Source organism: Tinamus guttatus, unplaced genomic scaffold (assembly GCF_059628265.1).
Source record: "Tinamus guttatus ecotype Peru unplaced genomic scaffold, ASM5962826v1 Tinamus_guttatus_pri_ptg000806l, whole genome shotgun sequence".
NCBI classification, from domain to species: Eukaryota; Metazoa; Chordata; class Aves; order Tinamiformes; family Tinamidae; genus Tinamus; species Tinamus guttatus.
The window spans coordinates 1-21,738 of record NW_028289340.1 but is presented as its reverse complement, the minus strand read 5'-3'; positions in this window follow the sequence as shown (position 1 = coordinate 21,738).

Below are 21,738 nucleotides of genomic sequence, written 5' to 3'. Positions count from 1 at the left end.
GGTCCACCTCACCACTTTTACTAGGGTTAGGGTTAGGGTTAGGGTTAGAGCAGTGATAAAGCGCAGAGCCCCATGTGGAGTGCGGCTGCAAAGCACTTGCCAAAGTTCATGCGGGGCAGTACTAAGCCTGCCTGTACAGCAACTTTTGTCTCCCAGTCCTCCATTGGCCTAAAGGGGCAAGGTCCACCTCACCACTTTTACTAGGGTTAGGGTTAGGGTTAGGGTTAGGGTTAGAGCAGTGATAAAGCGCAGAGCCCCATGTGGAGGGAGGCTGCAAAGCACTTGCCAAAGGGCATGCGGGGCAGTACTAAGCCTGCCCGTACAGCAACTTTTGTCTCCCAGTCCTCCATTGGCCTAAAGGGGCAAGGTCCACCTCACCACTTTTACTAGGGTTAGGGTTAGGGTTAGGGTTAGAGCAGTGATAAAGTACAGAGCCGCATGTGGAGTGCGGCTGCAAAGCACTTGCCAAAGCGCATGCGGGGCAGTACTAAGCCAGCCCATACAGCAACTTTTGTCTCCCATTCTTCCTTTCACCTCATGAGTACTCGTCCACGCCACCCCGTTTGCTAGCGTTAGGGTTAGGGTTAGGGTTAGAGCAGTGATAAAGCGCAGAGCCCCATGTGGAGTGCGGCTGCAAAGCACTTGCCAAAGGGCATGTGGGGCAGTACTAAGCCTGCCCATATAGCAACTTTTGTCTCCCAGTCCTCCATTGGCCTAAAGGGGCAACGTCCACCTCACCACTTTTACTAGGGTTAGGGTTAGGGTTAGGGTTAGGGTTAGGGTTAGAGCAGTGATAAAGCGCAGAGCCCCATGTGGAGTGCAGCTGCAAAGCACTTGCCAAAGGGCATGCGGGGCAGTACTAAGCCTGCCCGTACAGCAACTTTTGTCTCCCAGTCCTCCATTGGCCTAAAGGGGCAAGGTCCACCTCACCACTTTTACTAGGGTTAGGGTTAGGGTTAGGGTTAGAGCAGTGATAAAGCGCAGAGCCCCATGTGGAGTGCGGCTGCAAAGCACTTGCCAAAGGGCATGCGGGGCAGTACTAAGCCTGCCCGTACAGCAACTTTTGTCTCCCAGTCCTCCATTGGCTTAAAGGGGCAAGGTCCACCTCACCACTTTTACTAGGGTTAGGGTTAGGGTTAGGGTTAGGGTTAGAGCAGTGATAAAGCGCAGAGCCCCATGTGGAGTGCGGCTGCAAAGCACTTGCCAAAGGGCATGCGGGGCAGTACTAAGCCTGCCCGTACAGCAACTTTTGTCTCCCAGTCCTCCATTGGCCTAAAGGGGCAAGGTCCACCTCACCACTTTTACTAGGGTTAGGGTTAGGGTTAGGGTTAGAGCAGTGATAAAGCGCAGAGCCCCATGTGGAGTGCGGCTGCAAAGCACTTGCCAAAGGGCATGCGGGGCAGTACTAAGCCTGCCCGTACAGCAACTTTTGTCTCCCAGTCCTCCATTGGCCTAAAGGGGCAAGGTCCACCTCACCAGGTTTACTAGGGTTAGGGTTAGGGTTAGGGTTAGGGTTAGAGCAGTGATAAAGCGCAGAGCCCCATGTGGAGTGCGGCTGCAAAGCACTTGCCAAAGGGCATGCGGGGCAGTACTAAGCCAGCCCGTACAGCAACTTTTGTCTCCCAGTCCTCCATTGGCCTAAAGGGGCAAGGTCCACCTCACCAGTTTTACTAGGGTTAGGGTTAGGGTTAGAGCAGTGATAAAGCGCAGAGCCCCATGTGGAGGGAGGCTGCAAAGCACTTGCCAAAGGGCATGCGGGGCAGTACTAAGCCTGCCCGTACAGCAACTTTTGTCTCCCAGTCCTCCATTGGCCTAAAGGGGCAAGGTCCACCTCACCACCTTTGCTAGGGTTAGGGTTAGGGTTAGAGCAGTGATAAAGCGCAGAGCCCCATGTGGAGGGAGGCTGCAAAGCACTTGCCAAAGGGCATGCGGGGCAGTACTAAGCCTGCCCATACAGCAACTTTTGTCTCCCAGTCCTCCATTGGCCTAAAGGGGCAAGGTCCACCTCACCACTTTTACTAGGGTTAGGGTTAGGGTTAGGGTTAGAGCAGTGATAAAGTGCAGAGCCCCATGTGGAGTGCGGCTGCAAAGCACTTGCCAAAGCGCATGCGGGGCAATACTAAGCCTGCCCGTGCAGCAACTTTTGTCTCCCAGTCCTCCATTGACCTAAAGGGGCAAGGTCCACCTCACCAGTTTTACTAGGGTTAGGGTTAGGGTTAGGGTTAGGGTTAGAGCAGTGATAAAGTACAGAGCCGCATGTGGAGTGCGGCTGCAAAGCACTTGCCAAAGGGCATGCGGGGCAGTACTAAGCCTGCCCGTACAGCAACTTTTGTCTCCCAGTCCTCCATTGGCCTAAAGGGGCAAGGTCCACCTCACCACTTTTACTAGGGTTAGGGTTAGGGTTAGAGCAGTGATAAAGTGCAGAGCCCCATGTGGAGTGCGGCTGCAAAGCACTTGCCAAAGCGCATGCGGGGCAGTACTAAGCCTGCCCGTACAGCAACTTTTGTCTCCCAGTCCTCCATTGGCCTAAAGGGGCAAGGTCCACCTCACCACTTTTACTAGGGTTAGGGTTAGGGTTAGGGTTAGAGCAGTGATAAAGCGCAGAGCCCCATGTGGAGTGCGGCTGCAAAGCACTTGCCAAAGCGCATGCGGGGCAATACTAAGCCTGCCCGTGCAGCAACTTTTGTCTCCCAGTCCTCCATTGACCTAAAGGGGCAAGGTCCACCTCACCAGTTTTACTAGGGTTAGGGTTAGGGTTAGAGCAGTGATAAAGCGCAGAGCCCCATGTGGAGGGAGGCTGCAAAGCACTTGCCAAAGGGCATGCGGGGCAGTACTAAGCCTGCCCGTACAGCAACTTTTGTCTCCCAGTCCTCCATTGGCCTAAAGGGGCAAGGTCCACCTCACCACTTTTACTAGGGTTAGGGTTAGGGTTAGGGTTAGGGTTAGAGCAGTGATAAAGCGCAGAGCCCCATGTGGAGGGAGGCTGCAAAGCACTTGTCAAAGCGCATGCGGGGCAGTACTAAGCCTGCCTGTACAGCAACTTTTGTCTCCCAGTCCTCCATTGGCCTAAAGGGGCAAGGTCCACCTCACCAGTTTTACTAGGGTTAGGGTTAGGGTTAGGGTTAGGGTTAGGGTTAGAGCAGTGATAAAGCGCAGAGCCCCATGTGGAGTGCGGCTGCAAAGCACTTGCCAAAGGGCATGCGGGGCAGTACTAAGCCTGCCCATACAGCAACTTTTGTCTCCAGTCCTCCATTGGCCTAAAGGGGCAAGGTCCACCTCACCACTTTTACTAGGGTTAGGGTTAGGGTTAGGGTTAGAGCAGTGATAAAGCGCAGAGCCCCATGTGGAGTGCGGCTGCAAAGCACTTGCCAAAGTTCATGCGGGGCAGTACTAAGCCTGCCTGTACAGCAACTTTTGTCTCCCAGTCCTCCATTGGCCTAAAGGGGCAAGGTCCACCTCACCACTTTTACTAGGGTTAGGGTTAGGGTTAGGGTTAGGGTTAGAGCAGTGATAAAGCGCAGAGCCCCATGTGGAGGGAGGCTGCAAAGCACTTGCCAAAGGGCATGCGGGGCAGTACTAAGCCTGCCCGTACAGCAACTTTTGTCTCCCAGTCCTCCATTGGCCTAAAGGGGCAAGGTCCACCTCACCACTTTTACTAGGGTTAGGGTTAGGGTTAGGGTTAGAGCAGTGATAAAGTACAGAGCCGCATGTGGAGTGCGGCTGCAAAGCACTTGCCAAAGCGCATGCGGGGCAGTACTAAGCCAGCCCATACAGCAACTTTTGTCTCCCATTCTTCCTTTCACCTCATGAGTACTCGTCCACGCCACCCCGTTTGCTAGCGTTAGGGTTAGGGTTAGGGTTAGAGCAGTGATAAAGCGCAGAGCCCCATGTGGAGTGCGGCTGCAAAGCACTTGCCAAAGGGCATGTGGGGCAGTACTAAGCCTGCCCATATAGCAACTTTTGTCTCCCAGTCCTCCATTGGCCTAAAGGGGCAACGTCCACCTCACCACTTTTACTAGGGTTAGGGTTAGGGTTAGGGTTAGGGTTAGGGTTAGAGCAGTGATAAAGCGCAGAGCCCCATGTGGAGTGCAGCTGCAAAGCACTTGCCAAAGGGCATGCGGGGCAGTACTAAGCCTGCCCGTACAGCAACTTTTGTCTCCCAGTCCTCCATTGGCCTAAAGGGGCAAGGTCCACCTCACCACTTTTACTAGGGTTAGGGTTAGGGTTAGGGTTAGAGCAGTGATAAAGCGCAGAGCCCCATGTGGAGTGCGGCTGCAAAGCACTTGCCAAAGGGCATGCGGGGCAGTACTAAGCCTGCCCGTACAGCAACTTTTGTCTCCCAGTCCTCCATTGGCTTAAAGGGCAAGGTCCACCTCACCACTTTTACTAGGGTTAGGGTTAGGGTTAGGGTTAGGGTTAGAGCAGTGATAAAGCGCAGAGCCCCATGTGGAGTGCGGCTGCAAAGCACTTGCCAAAGGGCATGCGGGGCAGTACTAAGCCTGCCCGTACAGCAACTTTTGTCTCCCAGTCCTCCATTGGCCTAAAGGGGCAAGGTCCACCTCACCACTTTTACTAGGGTTAGGGTTAGGGTTAGGGTTAGAGCAGTGATAAAGCGCAGAGCCCCATGTGGAGTGCGGCTGCAAAGCACTTGCCAAAGGGCATGCGGGGCAGTACTAAGCCTGCCCGTACAGCAACTTTTGTCTCCCAGTCCTCCATTGGCCTAAAGGGGCAAGGTCCACCTCACCAGGTTTACTAGGGTTAGGGTTAGGGTTAGGGTTAGGGTTAGAGCAGTGATAAAGCGCAGAGCCCCATGTGGAGTGCGGCTGCAAAGCACTTGCCAAAGGGCATGCGGGGCAGTACTAAGCCAGCCCGTACAGCAACTTTTGTCTCCCAGTCCTCCATTGGCCTAAAGGGGCAAGGTCCACCTCACCAGTTTTACTAGGGTTAGGGTTAGGGTTAGAGCAGTGATAAAGCGCAGAGCCCCATGTGGAGGGAGGCTGCAAAGCACTTGCCAAAGGGCATGCGGGGCAGTACTAAGCCTGCCCGTACAGCAACTTTTGTCTCCCAGTCCTCCATTGGCCTAAAGGGGCAAGGTCCACCTCACCACCTTTGCTAGGGTTAGGGTTAGGGTTAGAGCAGTGATAAAGCGCAGAGCCCCATGTGGAGGGAGGCTGCAAAGCACTTGCCAAAGGGCATGCGGGGCAGTACTAAGCCTGCCCATACAGCAACTTTTGTCTCCCAGTCCTCCATTGGCCTAAAGGGGCAAGGTCCACCTCACCACTTTTACTAGGGTTAGGGTTAGGGTTAGGGTTAGAGCAGTGATAAAGCGCAGAGCCCCATGTGGAGTGCGGCTGCAAAGCACTTGCCAAAGGGCATGCGGGGCAGTACTAAGCCTGCCCGTACAGCAACTTTTGTCTCCCAGTCCTCCATTGGCCTAAAGGGGCAAGGTCCACCTCACCACTTTTATTATGGTTAGGTTTAGGGTTAGGGTTAGAGCAGTGATAAAGCGCAGAGCCCCATGTGGAGTGCAGCTGTAAAGCACTTGCCAAAGGGCATGCGGGGCAGTACTAAGCCTGCCCATACAGCAACTTTTGTCTCCCATTCTTCCTTTCACCTCATGAGTACTCGTCCACGCCACCCCGTTTGCTAGCGTTAGGGTTAGGGTTAGGGTTAGAGCAGTGATAAAGCGCAGAGCCCCATGTGGAGTGCGGCTGCAAAGCACTTGCCAAAGGGCATGCGGGGCAGTACTAAGCCTGCCCGTACAGCAACTTTTGTCTCCCAGTCCTCCATTGGCCTAAAGGGGCAAGGTCCACCTCACCACTTTTACTAGGGTTAGGGTTAGGGTTAGGGTTAGAGCAGTGATAAAGCGCAGAGCCCCATGTGGAGTGCAGCTGCAAAGCACTTGCCAAAGGGCATGCGGGGCAGTACTAAGCCTGCCCGTACAGCAACTTTTGTCTCCCAGTCCTCCATTGGCCTAAAGGGGCAAGGTCCACCTCACCACTTTTACTAGGGTTAGGGTTAGGGTTAGGGTTAGAGCAGTGATAAAGTGCAGAGCCCCATGTGGAGGGAGGCTGCAAAGCACTTGCCAAAGGGCATGCGGGGCAGTACTAAGCCTGCCCGTACAGCAACTTTTGTCTCCCAGTCCTCCATTGGCCTAAAGGGGCAAGGTCCACCTCACCACTTTTACTAGGGTTAGGGTTAGGGTTAGGGTTAGAGCAGTGATAAAGCGCAGAGCCCCATGTGGAGTGCGGCTGCAAAGCACTTGCCAAAGGGCATGCGGGGCAGTACTAAGCCTGCCCGTACAGCAACTTTTGTCTCCCAGTCCTCCATTGGCCTAAAGGGGCAAGGTCCACCTCACCACTTTTATTATGGTTAGGTTTAGCGTTAGGGTTAGAGCAGTGATAAAGCGCAGAGCCCCATGTGGAGTGCAGCTGTAAAGCACTTGCCAAAGGGCATGCGGGGCAGTACTAAGCCTGCCCATACAGCAACTTTTGTCTCCCATTCTTCCTTTCACCTCATGAGTACTCGTCCACGCCACCCCGTTTGCTAGCGTTAGGGTTAGGGTTAGGGTTAGAGCAGTGATAAAGCGCAGAGCCCCATGTGGAGTGCGGCTGTAAAGCACTTGCCAAAGGGCATGTGGGGCAGTACTAAGCCTGCCCATATAGCAACTTTTGTCTCCCAGTCCTCCATTGGCCTAAAGGGGCAACGTCCACCTCACCACTTTTACTAGGGTTAGGGTTAGGGTTAGGGTTAGGGTTAGAGCAGTGATAAAGCGCAGAGCCCCATGTGGAGTGCAGCTGCAAAGCACTTGCCAAAGGGCATGCGGGGCAGTACTAAGCCTGCCCGTACAGCAACTTTTGTCTCCCAGTCCTCCATTGGCCTAAAGGGGCAAGGTCCACCTCACCACTTTTACTAGGGTTAGGGTTAGGGTTAGAGCAGTGATAAAGCGCAGAGCCCCATGTGGAGTGCGGCTGCAAAGCACTTGCCAAAGGGCATGCGGGGCAGTACTAAGCCTGCCTGTACAGTAACTTTTGTCTCCCAGTCCTCCATTGGCTTAAAGGGGCAAGGTCCACCTCACCACTTTTACTAGGGTTAGGGTTAGGGTTAGGGTTAGAGCAGTGATAAAGCGCAGAGCCCCATGTGGAGTGCGGCTGCAAAGCACTTGCCAAAGCGCATGCGGGGCAGTACTAAGCCTGCCCGTACAGCAACTTTTGTCTCCCAGTCCTCCATTGGCCTAAAGGGGCAAGGTCCACCTCACCAGTTTTACTAGGGTTAGGGTTAGGGTGAGGGTTAGGGTTAGAGCAGTGATAAAGCGCAGAGCCCATTGTTGAGTGCGGCTGCAAAGCACTTGCCAAAGGGCATGCGGGGCAGTACTAAGCCTGCCCGTACAGCAACTTTTGTCTCCCAGTCCTCCATTGACCTAAAGGGGCAAGGTCCACCTCACCATTTTTACTAGGGTTAGGGTTAGGGTTAGAGCAGTGATAAAGCGCAGAGCCCCATATGGAGGGAGGCTGCAAAGCACTTGCCAAAGGGCATGCGGGGCAGTACTAAGCCTGCCCGTACAGCAACTTTTGTCTCCCAGTCCTCCATTGGCCTAAAGGGGCAAGGTCCACCTCACCACTTTTACTAGGCTTAGGGTTAGGGTTAGGGTTAGAGCAGTGATAAAGCGCAGAGCCCCATGTGGAGTGCTGCTGCAAAGCACTTGCCAAAGCGCATGCGGGGCAGTACTAAGCCTGCCCGTACAGCAACTTTTGTCTCCCAGTCCTCCATTGACCTAAAGGGGCAAGGTCCACCTCACCATTTTTACTAGGGTTAGGGTTAGGGTTAGGGTTATAGCAGTGATAAAGCGCAGAGCCCCATGTGGAGTGCAGCTGCAAAGCACTTGCCAAAGGGCATGCGGGGCAGTACTAAGCCTGCCCGTACAGCAACTTTTGTCTCCCAGTCCTCCATTGGCCTAAAGGGGCAAGGTCCACCTCACCACTTTTACTAGGGTTAGGGTTAGGGTTAGAGCAGTGATAAAGCGCAGAGCCCCATGTGGAGGGAGGCTGCAAAGCACTTGCCAAAGGGCATGCGGGGCAGTACTAAGCCTGCCCGTACAGTAACTTTTGTCTCCCAGTCCTCCATTGGCTTAAAGGGGCAAGGTCCACCTCACCACTTTTACTAGGGTTAAGGTTAGGGTTAGGGTTAGAGCAGTGATAAAGCGCAGAGCCCCATGTGGAGTGCGGCTGCAAAGCACTTGCCAAAGGGCATGCGGGGCAGTACTAAGCCTGCCCGTACAGCAACTTTTGTCTCCCAGTCCTCCATTGGCCTAAAGGGGCAAGGTCCACCTCACCAGTTTTACTAGGGTTAGGGTTAGGGTTAGGGTTAGGGTTAGAGCAGTGATAAAGCGCAGAGCCCCATGTGGAGTGCGGCTGCAAAGCACTTGCCAAAGGGCATGCGGGGCAGTACTAAGCCTGCCCGTACAGCAACTTTTGTCTCCCAGTCCTCCATTGGCCTAAAGGGGCAAGGTCCACCTCACCACTTTTACTAGGGTTAGGGTTAGGGTTAGGGTTAGAGCAGTGATAAAGCGCAGAGCCCCATGTGGAGGGAGGCTGCAAAGCACTTGCCAAAGGGCATGCGGGGCAGTACTAAGCCTGCCCGTACAGCAACTTTTGTCTCCCAGTCCTCCATTGGCCTAAAGGGGCAAGGTCCACCTCACCACTTTTGCTAGGGTTAGGGTTAGGGTTAGAGCAGTGATAAAGCGCAGAGCCCCATGTGGAGTGCGGCTGCAAAGCACTTGCCAAAGGGCATGCGGGGCAGTACTAAGCCTGCCCGTACAGCAACTTTTGTCTCCCAGTCCTCCATTGGCCTAAAGGGGCAAGGTCCACCTCACCACTTTTATTATGGTTAGGGTTTAGGGTTAGGGTTAGAGCAGTGATAAAGCGCAGAGCCCCATGTGGAGTGCAGCTGTAAAGCACTTGCCAAAGGGCATGCGGGGCAGTACTAAGCCTGCCCATACAGCAACTTTTGTCTCCCATTCTTCCTTTCACCTCATGAGTACTCGTCCACGCCACCCCGTTTGCTAGCGTTAGGGTTAGGGTTAGGGTTAGAGCAGTGATAAAGCGCAGAGCCCCATGTGGAGTGCAGCTGCAAAGCACTTGCCAAAGGGCATGCGGGGCAGTACTAAGCCTGCCCGTACAGCAACTTTTGTCTCCCAGTCCTCCATTGGCCTAAAGGGGCAAGGTCCACCTCACCACTTTTACTAGGGTTAGGGTTAGGGTTAGAGCAGTGATAAAGCGCAGAGCCCCATGTGGAGGGAGGCTGCAAAGCACTTGCCAAAGGGCATGCGGGGCAGTACTAAGCCTGCCCGTACAGTAACTTTTGTCTCCCAGTCCTCCATTGGCTTAAAGGGGCAAGGTCCACCTCACCACTTTTACTAGGGTTAGGGTTAGGCTTAGGGTTAGGGTTAGAGCAGTGATAAAGCGCAGAGCCCCATGTGGAGTGCGGCTGCAAAGCACTTGCCAAAGCGCATGCGGGGCAGTACTAAGCCTGCCCGTACAGCAACTTTTGTCTCCCAGTCCTCCATTGGCCTAAAGGGGCAACGTCCACCTCACCACTTTTACTAGGGTTAGGGTTAGGGTTAGGGTTAGGGTTAGAGCAGTGATAAAGCGCAGAGCCCCATGTGGAGTGCGGCTGCAAAGCACTTGCCAAAGGGCATGCGGGGCAGTACTAAGCCTGCCCGTACAGCAACTTTTGTCTCCCAGTCCTCCATTGGCCTAAAGGGGCAAGGTCCACCTCACCACTTTTACTAGGGTTAGGGTTAGGGTTAGGGTTAGAGCAGTGATAAAGCGCAGAGCCCATTGTTGAGTGCGGCTGCAAAGCACTTGCCAAAGGGCATGCGGGGCAGTACTAAGCCTGCCCGTACAGCAACTTTTGTCTCCCAGTCCTCCATTGGCCTAAAGGGGCAAGGTCCACCTCACCACTTTTGCTAGGTTTAGGGTTAGGTTTAGGGTTAGAGCAGTGATAAAGCGCAGAGCCCCATGTGGAGTGCGGCTGCAAAGCACTTGCCAAAGCGCATGCGGGGCAGTACTAAGCCTGCCCATACAGCAACTTTTGTCTCCCAGTCCTCCATTGGCCTAAAGGGGCAAGGTCCACCTCACCAGTTTTACTAGGGTTAGGGTTAGGGTGAGGGTTAGGGTTAGAGCAGTGATAAAGCGCAGAGCCCCATGTGGAGTGCGGCTGCAAAGCACTTGCCAAAGGGCATGCGGGGCAGTACTAAGCCTGCCCCGCATGCCCTTTGGCAAGTGCTTTGCAGCCGCACTCCACATGGGGCTCTGCGCTTTATCACTGCTCTAACCCTAACCCTCACCCTAACCCTAAACCCTAGTAAAACTGGTGAGGTGGACCTTGCCCCTTTAGGCCAATGGAGGACTGGGAGACAAAAGTTGCTGTATGGGCAGGCTTAGTACTGCCCCGCATGCGCTTTGGCAAGTGCTTTGCAGCCGCACTCCACATGGGGCTCTGCGCTTTATCACTGCTCTAACCCTAAACCTAACCCTAAACCTAGCAAAAGTGGTGAGGTGGACCTTGCCCCTTTAGGCCAATGGAGGACTGGGAGACAAAAGTTGCTGTACGGGCAGGCTTAGTACTGCCCCGCATGCCCTTTGGCAAGTGCTTTGCAGCCGCACTCAACAATGGGCTCTGCGCTTTATCACTGCTCTAACCCTAACCCTAACCCTAACCCTAGTAAAAGTGGTGAGGTGGACCTTGCCCCTTTAGGCCAATGGAGGACTGGGAGACAAAAGTTGCTGTACGGGCAGGCTTAGTACTGCCCCGCATGCCCTTTGGCAAGTGCTTTGCAGCCGCACTCCACATGGGGCTCTGCGCTTTATCACTGCTCTAACCCTAACCCTAACCCTAACCCTAACCCTAGTAAAAGTGGTGAGGTGGACGTTGCCCCTTTAGGCCAATGGAGGACTGGGAGACAAAAGTTGCTGTACGGGCAGGCTTAGTACTGCCCCGCATGCGCTTTGGCAAGTGCTTTGCAGCCGCACTCCACATGGGGCTCTGCGCTTTATCACTGCTCTAACCCTAACCCTAAGCCTAACCCTAACCCTAGTAAAAGTGGTGAGGTGGACCTTGCCCCTTTAAGCCAATGGAGGACTGGGAGACAAAAGTTACTGTACGGGCAGGCTTAGTACTGCCCCGCATGCCCTTTGGCAAGTGCTTTGCAGCCTCCCTCCACATGGGGCTCTGCGCTTTATCACTGCTCTAACCCTAACCCTAACCCTAGTAAAAGTGGTGAGGTGGACCTTGCCCCTTTAGGCCAATGGAGGACTGGGAGACAAAAGTTGCTGTACGGGCAGGCTTAGTACTGCCCCGCATGCCCTTTGGCAAGTGCTTTGCAGCTGCACTCCACATGGGGCTCTGCGCTTTATCACTGCTCTAACCCTAACCCTAACCCTAACGCTAGCAAACGGGGTGGCGTGGACGAGTACTCATGAGGTGAAAGGAAGAATGGGAGACAAAAGTTGCTGTATGGGCAGGCTTAGTACTGCCCCGCATGCCCTTTGGCAAGTGCTTTACAGCTGCACTCCACATGGGGCTCTGCGCTTTATCACTGCTCTAACCCTAACCCTAAACCTAACCATAATAAAAGTGGTGAGGTGGACCTTGCCCCTTTAGGCCAATGGAGGACTGGGAGACAAAAGTTGCTGTACGGGCAGGCTTAGTACTGCCCCGCATGCCCTTTGGCAAGTGCTTTGCAGCCGCACTCCACATGGGGCTCTGCGCTTTATCACTGCTCTAACCCTAACCCTAACCCTAGCAAAAGTGGTGAGGTGGACCTTGCCCCTTTAGGCCAATGGAGGACTGGGAGACAAAAGTTGCTGTACGGGCAGGCTTAGTACTGCCCCGCATGCCCTTTGGCAAGTGCTTTGCAGCCTCCCTCCACATGGGCTCTGCGCTTTATCACTGCTCTAACCCTAACCCTAACCCTAACCCTAGTAAAAGTGGTGAGGTGGACCTTGCCCCTTTAGGCCAATGGAGGACTGGGAGACAAAAGTTGCTGTACGGGCAGGCTTAGTACTGCCCCGCATGCCCTTTGGCAAGTGCTTTGCAGCCGCACTCCACATGGGGCTCTGCGCTTTATCACTGCTCTAACCCTAACCCTAACCCTAACCCTAACCCTAGTAAAACTGGTGAGGTGGACCTTGCCCCTTTAGGCCAATGGAGGACTGGGAGACAAAAGTTGCTGTACGGGCAGGCTTAGTACTGCCCCGCATGCCTTTGGCAAGTGCTTTGCAGCCGCACTCCACATGGGGCTCTGCGCTTTATCACTGCTCTAACCCTAACCCTAACCTTAACCCTAGTAAAAGTGGTGAGGTGGACCTTGCCCCTTTAAGCCAATGGAGGACTGGGAGACAAAAGTTACTGTACGGGCAGGCTTAGTACTGCCCCGCATGCCCTTTGGCAAGTGCTTTGCAGCCTCCCTCCACATGGGGCTCTGCGCTTTATCACTGCTCTAACCCTAACCCTAACCCTAGTAAAAGTGGTGAGGTGGACCCTTGCCCCTTTAGGCCAATGGAGGACTGGGAGACAAAAGTTGCTGTACGGGCAGGCTTAGTACTGCCCCGCATGCCCTTTGGCAAGTGCTTTGCAGCTGCACTCCACATGGGGCTCTGCGCTTTATCACTGCTATAACCCTAACCCTAACCCTAACCCTAGTAAAAATGGTGAGGTGGACCTTGCCCCTTTAGGTCAATGGAGGACTGGGAGACAAAAGTTGCTGTACGGGCAGGCTTAGTACTGCCCCGCATGCGCTTTGGCAAGTGCTTTGCAGCAGCACTCCACATGGGGCTCTGCGCTTTATCACTGCTCTAACCCTAACCCTAACCCTAAGCCTAGTAAAAGTGGTGAGGTGGACCTTGCCCCTTTAGGCCAATGGAGGACTGGGAGACAAAAGTTGCTGTACGGGCAGGCTTAGTACTGCCCCGCATGCCCTTTGGCAAGTGCTTTGCAGCCTCCCTCCATATGGGGCTCTGCGCTTTATCACTGCTCTAACCCTAACCCTAACCCTAGTAAAAATGGTGAGGTGGACCTTGCCCCTTTAGGTCAATGGAGGACTGGGAGACAAAAGTTGCTGTACGGGCAGGCTTAGTACTGCCCCGCATGCCCTTTGGCAAGTGCTTTGCAGCCGCACTCAACAATGGGCTCTGCGCTTTATCACTGCTCTAACCCTAACCCTCACCCTAACCCTAACCCTAGTAAAACTGGTGAGGTGGACCTTGCCCCTTTAGGCCAATGGAGGACTGGGAGACAAAAGTTGCTGTACGGGCAGGCTTAGTACTGCCCCGCATGCGCTTTGGCAAGTGCTTTGCAGCCGCACTCCACATGGGGCTCTGCGCTTTATCACTGCTCTAACCCTAACCCTAACCCTAACCCTAGTAAAAGTGGTGAGGTGGACCTTGCCCCTTTAAGCCAATGGAGGACTGGGAGACAAAAGTTACTGTACAGGCAGGCTTAGTACTGCCCCGCATGCCCTTTGGCAAGTGCTTTGCAGCCGCACTCCACATGGGGCTCTGCGCTTTATCACTGCTCTAACCCTAACCCTAACCCTAGTAAAAGTGGTGAGGTGGACCTTGCCCCTTTAGGCCAATGGAGGACTGGGAGACAAAAGTTGCTGTACGGGCAGGCTTAGTACTGCCCCGCATGCCCTTTGGCAAGTGCTTTGCAGCTGCACTCCACATGGGGCTCTGCGCTTTATCACTGCTCTAACCCTAACCCTAACCCTAACCCTAACCCTAGTAAAAGTGGTGAGGTGGACGTTGCCCCTTTAGGCCAATGGAGGACTGGGAGACAAAAGTTGCTATATGGGCAGGCTTAGTACTGCCCCACATGCCCTTTGGCAAGTGCTTTACAGCCGCACTCCACATGGGGCTCTGCGCTTTATCACTGCTCTAACCCTAACCCTAACCCTAACGCTAGCAAACGGGGGTGGCGTGGACGAGTACTCATGAGGTGAAAGGAAGAATGGGAGACAAAAGTTGCTGTATGGGCAGGCTTAGTACTGCCCCGCATGCCCTTTGGCAAGTGCTTTACAGCTGCACTCCACATGGGGCTCTGCGCTTTATCACTGCTCTAACCCTAACGCTAAACCTAACCATAATAAAAGTGGTGAGGTGGACCTTGCCCCTTTAGGCCAATGGAGGACTGGGAGACAAAAGTTGCTGTACGGGCAGGCTTAGTACTGCCCCGCATGCCCTTTGGCAAGTGCTTTGCAGCCGCACTCCACATGGGGCTCTGCGCTTTATCACTGCTCTAACCCTAACCCTAACCCTAACCCTAGTAAAAGTGGTGAGGTGGACCTTGCCCCTTTAGGCCAATGGAGGACTGGGAGACAAAAGTTGCTGTACGGGCAGGCTTAGTACTGCCCCGCATGCCCTTGGCAAGTGCTTTGCAGCCTCCCTCCACATGGGGCTCTGCACTTTATCACTGCTCTAACCCTAACCCTAACCCTAACCCTAGTAAAAGTGGTGAGGTGGACCTTGCCCCTTTAGGCCAATGGAGGACTGGGAGACAAAAGTTGCTGTACGGGCAGGCTTAGTACTGCCCCGCATGCCCTTTGGCAAGTGCTTTGCAGCTGCACTCCACATGGGGCTCTGCGCTTTATCACTGCTCTAACCCTAACCCTAACCCTAACCCTAGTAAAAGTGGTGAGGTGGACCTTGCCCCTTTAGGCCAATGGAGGACTGGGAGACAAAAGTTGCTGTACGGGCAGGCTTAGTACTGCCCCGCATGCCCTTTGGCAAGTGCTTTGCAGCCGCACTCCACATGGGGCTCTGCGCTTTATCACTGCTCTAACCCTAACCCTAACCCTAACGCTAGCAAACGGGGGTGGCGTGGACGAGTACTCATGAGGTGAAAGGAAGAATGGGAGACAAAAGTTGCTGTATGGGCAGGCTTAGTACTGCCCCGCATGCCCTTTGGCAAGTGCTTTACAGCTGCACTCCACATGGGGCTCTGCGCTTTATCACTGCTCTAACCCTAACCCTAAACCTAACCATAATAAAAGTGGTGAGGTGGACCTTGCCCCTTTAGGCCAATGGAGGACTGGGAGACAAAAGTTGCTGTACGGGCAGGCTTAGTACTGCCCCGCATGCCCTTTGGCAAGTGCTTTGCAGCCGCACTCCACATGGGGCTCTGCGCTTTATCACTGCTCTAACCCTAACCCTAACCCTAACCCTAGTAAAAGTGGTGAGGTGGACCTTGCCCCTTTAGGCCAATGGAGGACTGGGAGACAAAAGTTGCTGTATGGGCAGGCTTAGTACTGCCCCGCATGCCCTTTGGCAAGTGCTTTGCAGCCTCCCTCCACATGGGCTCTGCGCTTTATCACTGCTCTAACCCTAACCCTAACCCTAGCAAAGGTGGTGAGGTGGACCTTGCCCCTTTAGGCCAATGGAGGACTGGGAGACAAAAGTTGCTGTACGGGCAGGCTTAGTACTGCCCCGCATGCCCTTTGGCAAGTGCTTTGCAGCCTCCCTCCACATGGGGCTCTGCGCTTTATCACTGCTCTAACCCTAACCCTAACCCTAGTAAAACTGGTGAGGTGGACCTTGCCCCTTTAGGCCAATGGAGGACTGGGAGACAAAAGTTGCTGTACGGGCTGGCTTAGTACTGCCCCGCATGCCCTTTGGCAAGTGCTTTGCAGCCGCACTCCACATGGGGCTCTGCGCTTTATCACTGCTCTAACCCTAACCCTAACCCTAACCCTAACCCTAGTAAACCTGGTGAGGTGGACCTTGCCCCTTTAGGCCAATGGAGGACTGGGAGACAAAAGTTGCTGTACGGGCAGGCTTAGTACTGCCCCGCATGCCCTTTGGCAAGTGCTTTGCAGCCGCACTCCACATGGGGCTCTGCGCTTTATCACTGCTCTAACCCTAACCCTAACCCTAACCCTAGTAAAAGTGGTGAGGTGGACCTTGCCCCTTTAGGCCAATGGAGGACTGGGAGACAAAAGTTGCTGTACGGGCAGGCTTAGTACTGCCCCGCATGCCCTTTGGCAAGTGCTTTGCAGCCGCACTCCACATGGGGCTCTGCGCTTTATCACTGCTCTAACCCTAACCCTAACCCTAACCCTAACCCTAGTAAAAGTGGTGAGGTGGACCTTGCCCCTTTAAGCCAATGGAGGACTGGGAGACAAAAGTTGCTGTACGGGCAGGCTTAGTACTGCCCCGCATGCCCTTTGGCAAGTGCTTTGCAGCCGCACTCCACATGGGGCTCTGCGCTTTATCACTGCTCTAACCCTAACCCTAACCCTAACCCTAGTAAAAGTGGTGAGGTGGACCTTGCCCCTTTAGGCCAATGGAGGACTGGGAGACAAAAGTTGCTGTACGGGCAGGCTTAGTACTGCCCCGCATGCCCTTTGGCAAGTGCTTTGCAGCTGCACTCCACATGGGGCTCTGCGCTTTATCACTGCTCTAACCCTAACCCTAACCCTAACCCTAACCCTAACCCTAGTAAAAGTGGTGAGGTGGACGTTGCCCCTTTAGGCCAATGGAGGACTGGGAGACAAAAGTTGCTATATGGGCAGGCTTAGTACTGCCCCACATGCCCTTTGGCAAGTGCTTTGCAGCCGCACTCCACATGGGGCTCTGCGCTTTATCACTGCTCTAACCCTAAACCCTAACCCTAACGCTAGCAAACGGTGGTGGCCGTGGACGAGTACTCATGAGGTGAAAGGAAGAATGGGAGACAAAAGTTGCTGTATGGGCTGGCTTAGTACTGCCCCGCATGCGCTTTGGCAAGTGCTTTGCAGCCGCACTCCACATGCGGCTCTGTACTTTATCACTGCTCTAACCCTAACCCTAACCCTAACCCTAGTAAAAGTGGTGAGGTGGACCTTGCCCCTTTAGGCCAATGGAGGACTGGGAGACAAAAGTTGCTGTACGGGCAGGCTTAGTACTGCCCCGCATGCCCTTTGGCAAGTGCTTTGCAGCCTCCCTCCACATGGGGCTCTGCGCTTTATCACTGCTCTAACCCTAACCCTAACCCTAACCCTAACCCTAGTAAAAGTGGTGAGGTGGACCTTGCCCCTTTAGGCCAATGGAGGACTGGGAGACAAAAGTTGCTGTACAGGCAGGCTTAGTACTGCCCCGCATGAACTTTGGCAAGTGCTTTGCAGCCGCACTCCACATGGGGCTCTGCGCTTTATCACTGCTCTAACCCTAACCCTAACCCTAACCCTAGTAAAAGTGGTGAGGTGGACCTTGCCCCCTTTAGGCCAATGGAGGACTGGGAGACAAAAGTTGCTGTATGGGCAGGCTTAGTACTGCCCCGCATGCCCTTTGGCAAGTGCTTTGCAGCCGCACTCCACATGGGGCTCTGCGCTTTATCACTGCTCTAACCCTAACCCTAACCCTAACCCTAACCCTAACCCTAGTAAAACTGGTGAGGTGGACCTTGCCCCTTTAGGCCAATGGAGGACTGGGAGACAAAAGTTGCTGTACAGGCAGGCTTAGTACTGCCCCGCATGCGCTTTGACAAGTGCTTTGCAGCCTCCCCTCCACATGGGGCTCTGCGCTTTATCACTGCTCTAACCCTAACCCTAACCCTAACCCTAACCCTAGTAAAAGTGGTGAGGTGGACCTTGCCCCTTTAGGCCAATGGAGGACTGGGAGACAAAAGTTGCTGTACGGGCAGGCTTAGTACTGCCCCGCATGCCCTTTGGCAAGTGCTTTGCAGCCTCCCTCCACATGGGGCTCTGCGCTTTATCACTGCTCTAACCCTAACCCTAACCCTAGTAAAACTGGTGAGGTGGACCTTGCCCCTTTAGGTCAATGGAGGACTGGGAGACAAAAGTTGCTGCACGGGCAGGCTTAGTATTGCCCCGCATGCGCTTTGGCAAGTGCTTTGCAGCCGCACTCCACATGGGGCTCTGCGCTTTATCACTGCTCTAACCCTAACCCTAACCCTAACCCTAGTAAAAGTGGTGAGGTGGACCTTGCCCCTTTAGGCCAATGGAGGACTGGGAGACAAAAGTTGCTGTACGGGCAGGCTTAGTACTGCCCCGCATGCGCTTTGGCAAGTGCTTTGCAGCCGCACTCCACATGGGGCTCTGCACTTTATCACTGCTCTAACCCTAACCCTAACCCTAGTAAAAGTGGTGAGGTGGACCTTGCCCCTTTAGGCCAATGGAGGACTGGGAGACAAAAGTTGCTGTACGGGCAGGCTTAGTACTGCCCCGCATGCCCTTTGGCAAGTGCTTTGCAGCCGCACTCCACATGCGGCTCTGTACTTTATCACTGCTCTAACCCTAACCCTAACCCTAACCCTAACCCTAGTAAAACTGGTGAGGTGGACCTTGCCCCTTTAGGTCAATGGAGGACTGGGAGACAAAAGTTGCTGCACGGGCAGGCTTAGTATTGCCCCGCATGCGCTTTGGCAAGTGCTTTGCAGCCGCACTCCACATGGGGCTCTGCACTTTATCACTGCTCTAACCCTAACCCTAACCCTAACCCTAGTAAAAGTGGTGAGGTGGACCTTGCCCCTTTAGGCCAATGGAGGACTGGGAGACAAAAGTTGCTGTATGGGCAGGCTTAGTACTGCCCCGCATGCCCTTTGGCAAGTGCTTTGCAGCCTCCCTCCACATGGGGCTCTGCGCTTTATCACTGCTCTAACCCTAACCCTAACCCTAGCAAAGGTGGTGAGGTGGACCTTGCCCCTTTAGGCCAATGGAGGACTGGGAGACAAAAGTTGCTGTACGGGCAGGCTTAGTACTGCCCCGCATGCCCTTTGGCAAGTGCTTTGCAGCCTCCCTCCACATGGGGCTCTGCGCTTTATCACTGCTCTAACCCTAACCCTAACCCTAGTAAAACTGGTGAGGTGGACCTTGCCCCTTTAGGCCAATGGAGGACTGGGAGACAAAAGTTGCTGTACGGGCTGGCTTAGTACTGCCCCGCATGCCCTTTGGCAAGTGCTTTGCAGCCGCACTCCACATGGGGCTCTGCGCTTTATCACTGCTCTAACCCTAACCCTAACCCTAACCCTAACCCTAGTAAACCTGGTGAGGTGGACCTTGCCCCTTTAGGCCAATGGAGGACTGGGAGACAAAAGTTGCTGCTGTACGGGCAGGCTTAGTACTGCCCCGCATGCCCTTTGGCAAGTGCTTTGCAGCCGCACTCCACATGGGGCTCTGCGCTTTATCACTGCTCTAACCCTAACCCTAACCCTAACCCTAGTAAAAGTGGTGAGGTGGACCTTGCCCCTTTAGGCCAATGGAGGACTGGGAGACAAAAGTTGCTGTACGGGCAGGCTTAGTACTGCCCCGCATGCCCTTTGGCAAGTGCTTTGCAGCCGCACTCCACATGGGGCTCTGCGCTTTATCACTGCTCTAACCCTAACCCTAACCCTAACCCTAACCCTAGTAAAAGTGGTGAGGTGGACCTTGCCCCTTTAAGCCAATGGAGGACTGGGAGACAAAAGTTGCTGTACGGGCAGGCTTAGTACTGCCCCGCATGCCCTTTGGCAAGTGCTTTGCAGCCGCACTCCACATGGGGCTCTGCGCTTTATCACTGCTCTAACCCTAACCCTAACCCTAACCCTAGTAAAAGTGGTGAGGTGGACCTTGCCCCTTTAGGCCAATGGAGGACTGGGAGACAAAAGTTGCTGTACGGGCAGGCTTAGTACTGCCCCGCATGCCCTTTGGCAAGTGCTTTGCAGCTGCACTCCACATGGGGCTCTGCGCTTTATCACTGCTCTAACCCTAACCCTAACCCTAACCCTAACCCTAACCCTAGTAAAAGTGGTGAGGTGGACGTTGCCCCTTTAGGCCAATGGAGGACTGGGAGACAAAAGTTGCTATATGGGCAGGCTTAGTACTGCCCCACATGCCCTTTGGCAAGTGCTTTGCAGCCGCACTCCACATGGGGCTCTGCGCTTTATCACTGCTCTAACCCTAACCCTAACCCTAACGCTAGCAAACGGGGTGGCGTGGACGAGTACTCATGAGGTGAAAGGAAGAATGGGAGACAAAAGTTGCTGTATGGGCTGGCTTAGTACTGCCCCGCATGCGCTTTGGCAAGTGCCTTTGCAGCCGCACTCCACATGCGGCTCTGTACTTTATCACTGCTCTAACCCTAACCCTAACCCTAACCCTAGTAAAAGTGGTGAGGTGGACCCTTGCCCCTTTAGGCCAATGGAGGACTGGGAGACAAAAGTTGCTGTACGGGCAGGCTTAGTACTGCCCCGCATGCCCTTTGGCAAGTGCTTTGCAGCCTCCCTCCACATGGGGCTCTGCGCTTTATCACTGCTCTAACCCTAACCCTAACCCTAACCCTAACCCTAGTAAAAGTGGTGAGGTGGACCTTGCCCCTTTAGGCCAATGGAGGACTGGGAGACAAAAGTTGCTGTACAGGCAGGCTTAGTACTGCCCCGCATGAACTTTGGCAAGTGCTTTGCAGCCGCACTCCACATGGGGCTCTGCGCTTTATCACTGCTCTAACCCTAACCCTAACCCTAACCCTAGTAAAAGTGGTGAGGTGGACCTTGCCCCTTTAGGCCAATGGAGGACTGGGAGACAAAAGTTGCTGTATGGGCAGGCTTAGTACTGCCCCGCATGCCCTTTGGCAAGTGCTTTGCAGCCGCACTCCACATGGGGCTCTGCGCTTTATCACTGCTCTAACCCTAACCCTAACCCTAACCCTAACCCTAACCCTAGTAAAACTGGTGAGGTGGACCTTGCCCCTTTAGGCCAATGGAGGACTGGGAGACAAAAGTTGCTGTACAGGCAGGCTTAGTACTGCCCCGCATGCGCTTTGACAAGTGCTTTGCAGCCTCCCCTCCACATGGGGCTCTGCGCTTTATCACTGCTCTAACCCTAACCTAACCCTAACCCTAACCCTAGTAAAAGTGGTGAGGTGGACCTTGCCCCTTTAGGCCAATGGAGGACTGGGAGACAAAAGTTGCTGTACGGGCAGGCTTAGTACTGCCCCGCATGCCCTTTGGCAAGTGCTTTGCAGCCTCCCTCCACATGGGGCTCTGCGCTTTATCACTGCTCTAACCCTAACCCTAACCCTAGTAAAACTGGTGAGGTGGACCTTGCCCCTTTAGGTCAATGGAGGACTGGGAGACAAAAGTTGCTGCACGGGCAGGCTTAGTATTGCCCCGCATGCGCTTTGGCAAGTGCTTTGCAGCCGCACTCCACATGGGGCTCTGCGCTTTATCACTGCTCTAACCCTAACCCTAACCCTAACCCTAGTAAAAGTGGTGAGGTGGACCTTGCCCCTTTAGGCCAATGGAGGACTGGGAGACAAAAGTTGCTGTACGGGCAGGCTTAGTACTGCCCCGCATGCGCTTTGGCAAGTGCTTTGCAGCCGCACTCCACATGGGGCTCTGCACTTTATCACTGCTCTAACCCTAACCCTAACCCTAGTAAAAGTGGTGAGGTGGACCTTGCCCCTTTAGGCCAATGGAGGACTGGGAGACAAAAGTTGCTGTACGGGCAGGCTTAGTACTGCCCCGCATGCCTTTGGCAAGTGCTTTGCAGCCGCACTCCACATGCGGCTCTGTACTTTATCACTGCTCTAACCCTAACCCTAACCCTAACCCTAACCCTAGTAAAACTGGTGAGGTGGACCTTGCCCCTTTAGGTCAATGGAGGACTGGGAGACAAAGTTGCTGCACGGGCAGGCTTAGTATGCCCCGCATGCGCTTTGGCAAGTGCTTTGCAGCCGCACTCCACATGGGCTCTGCACTTTATCA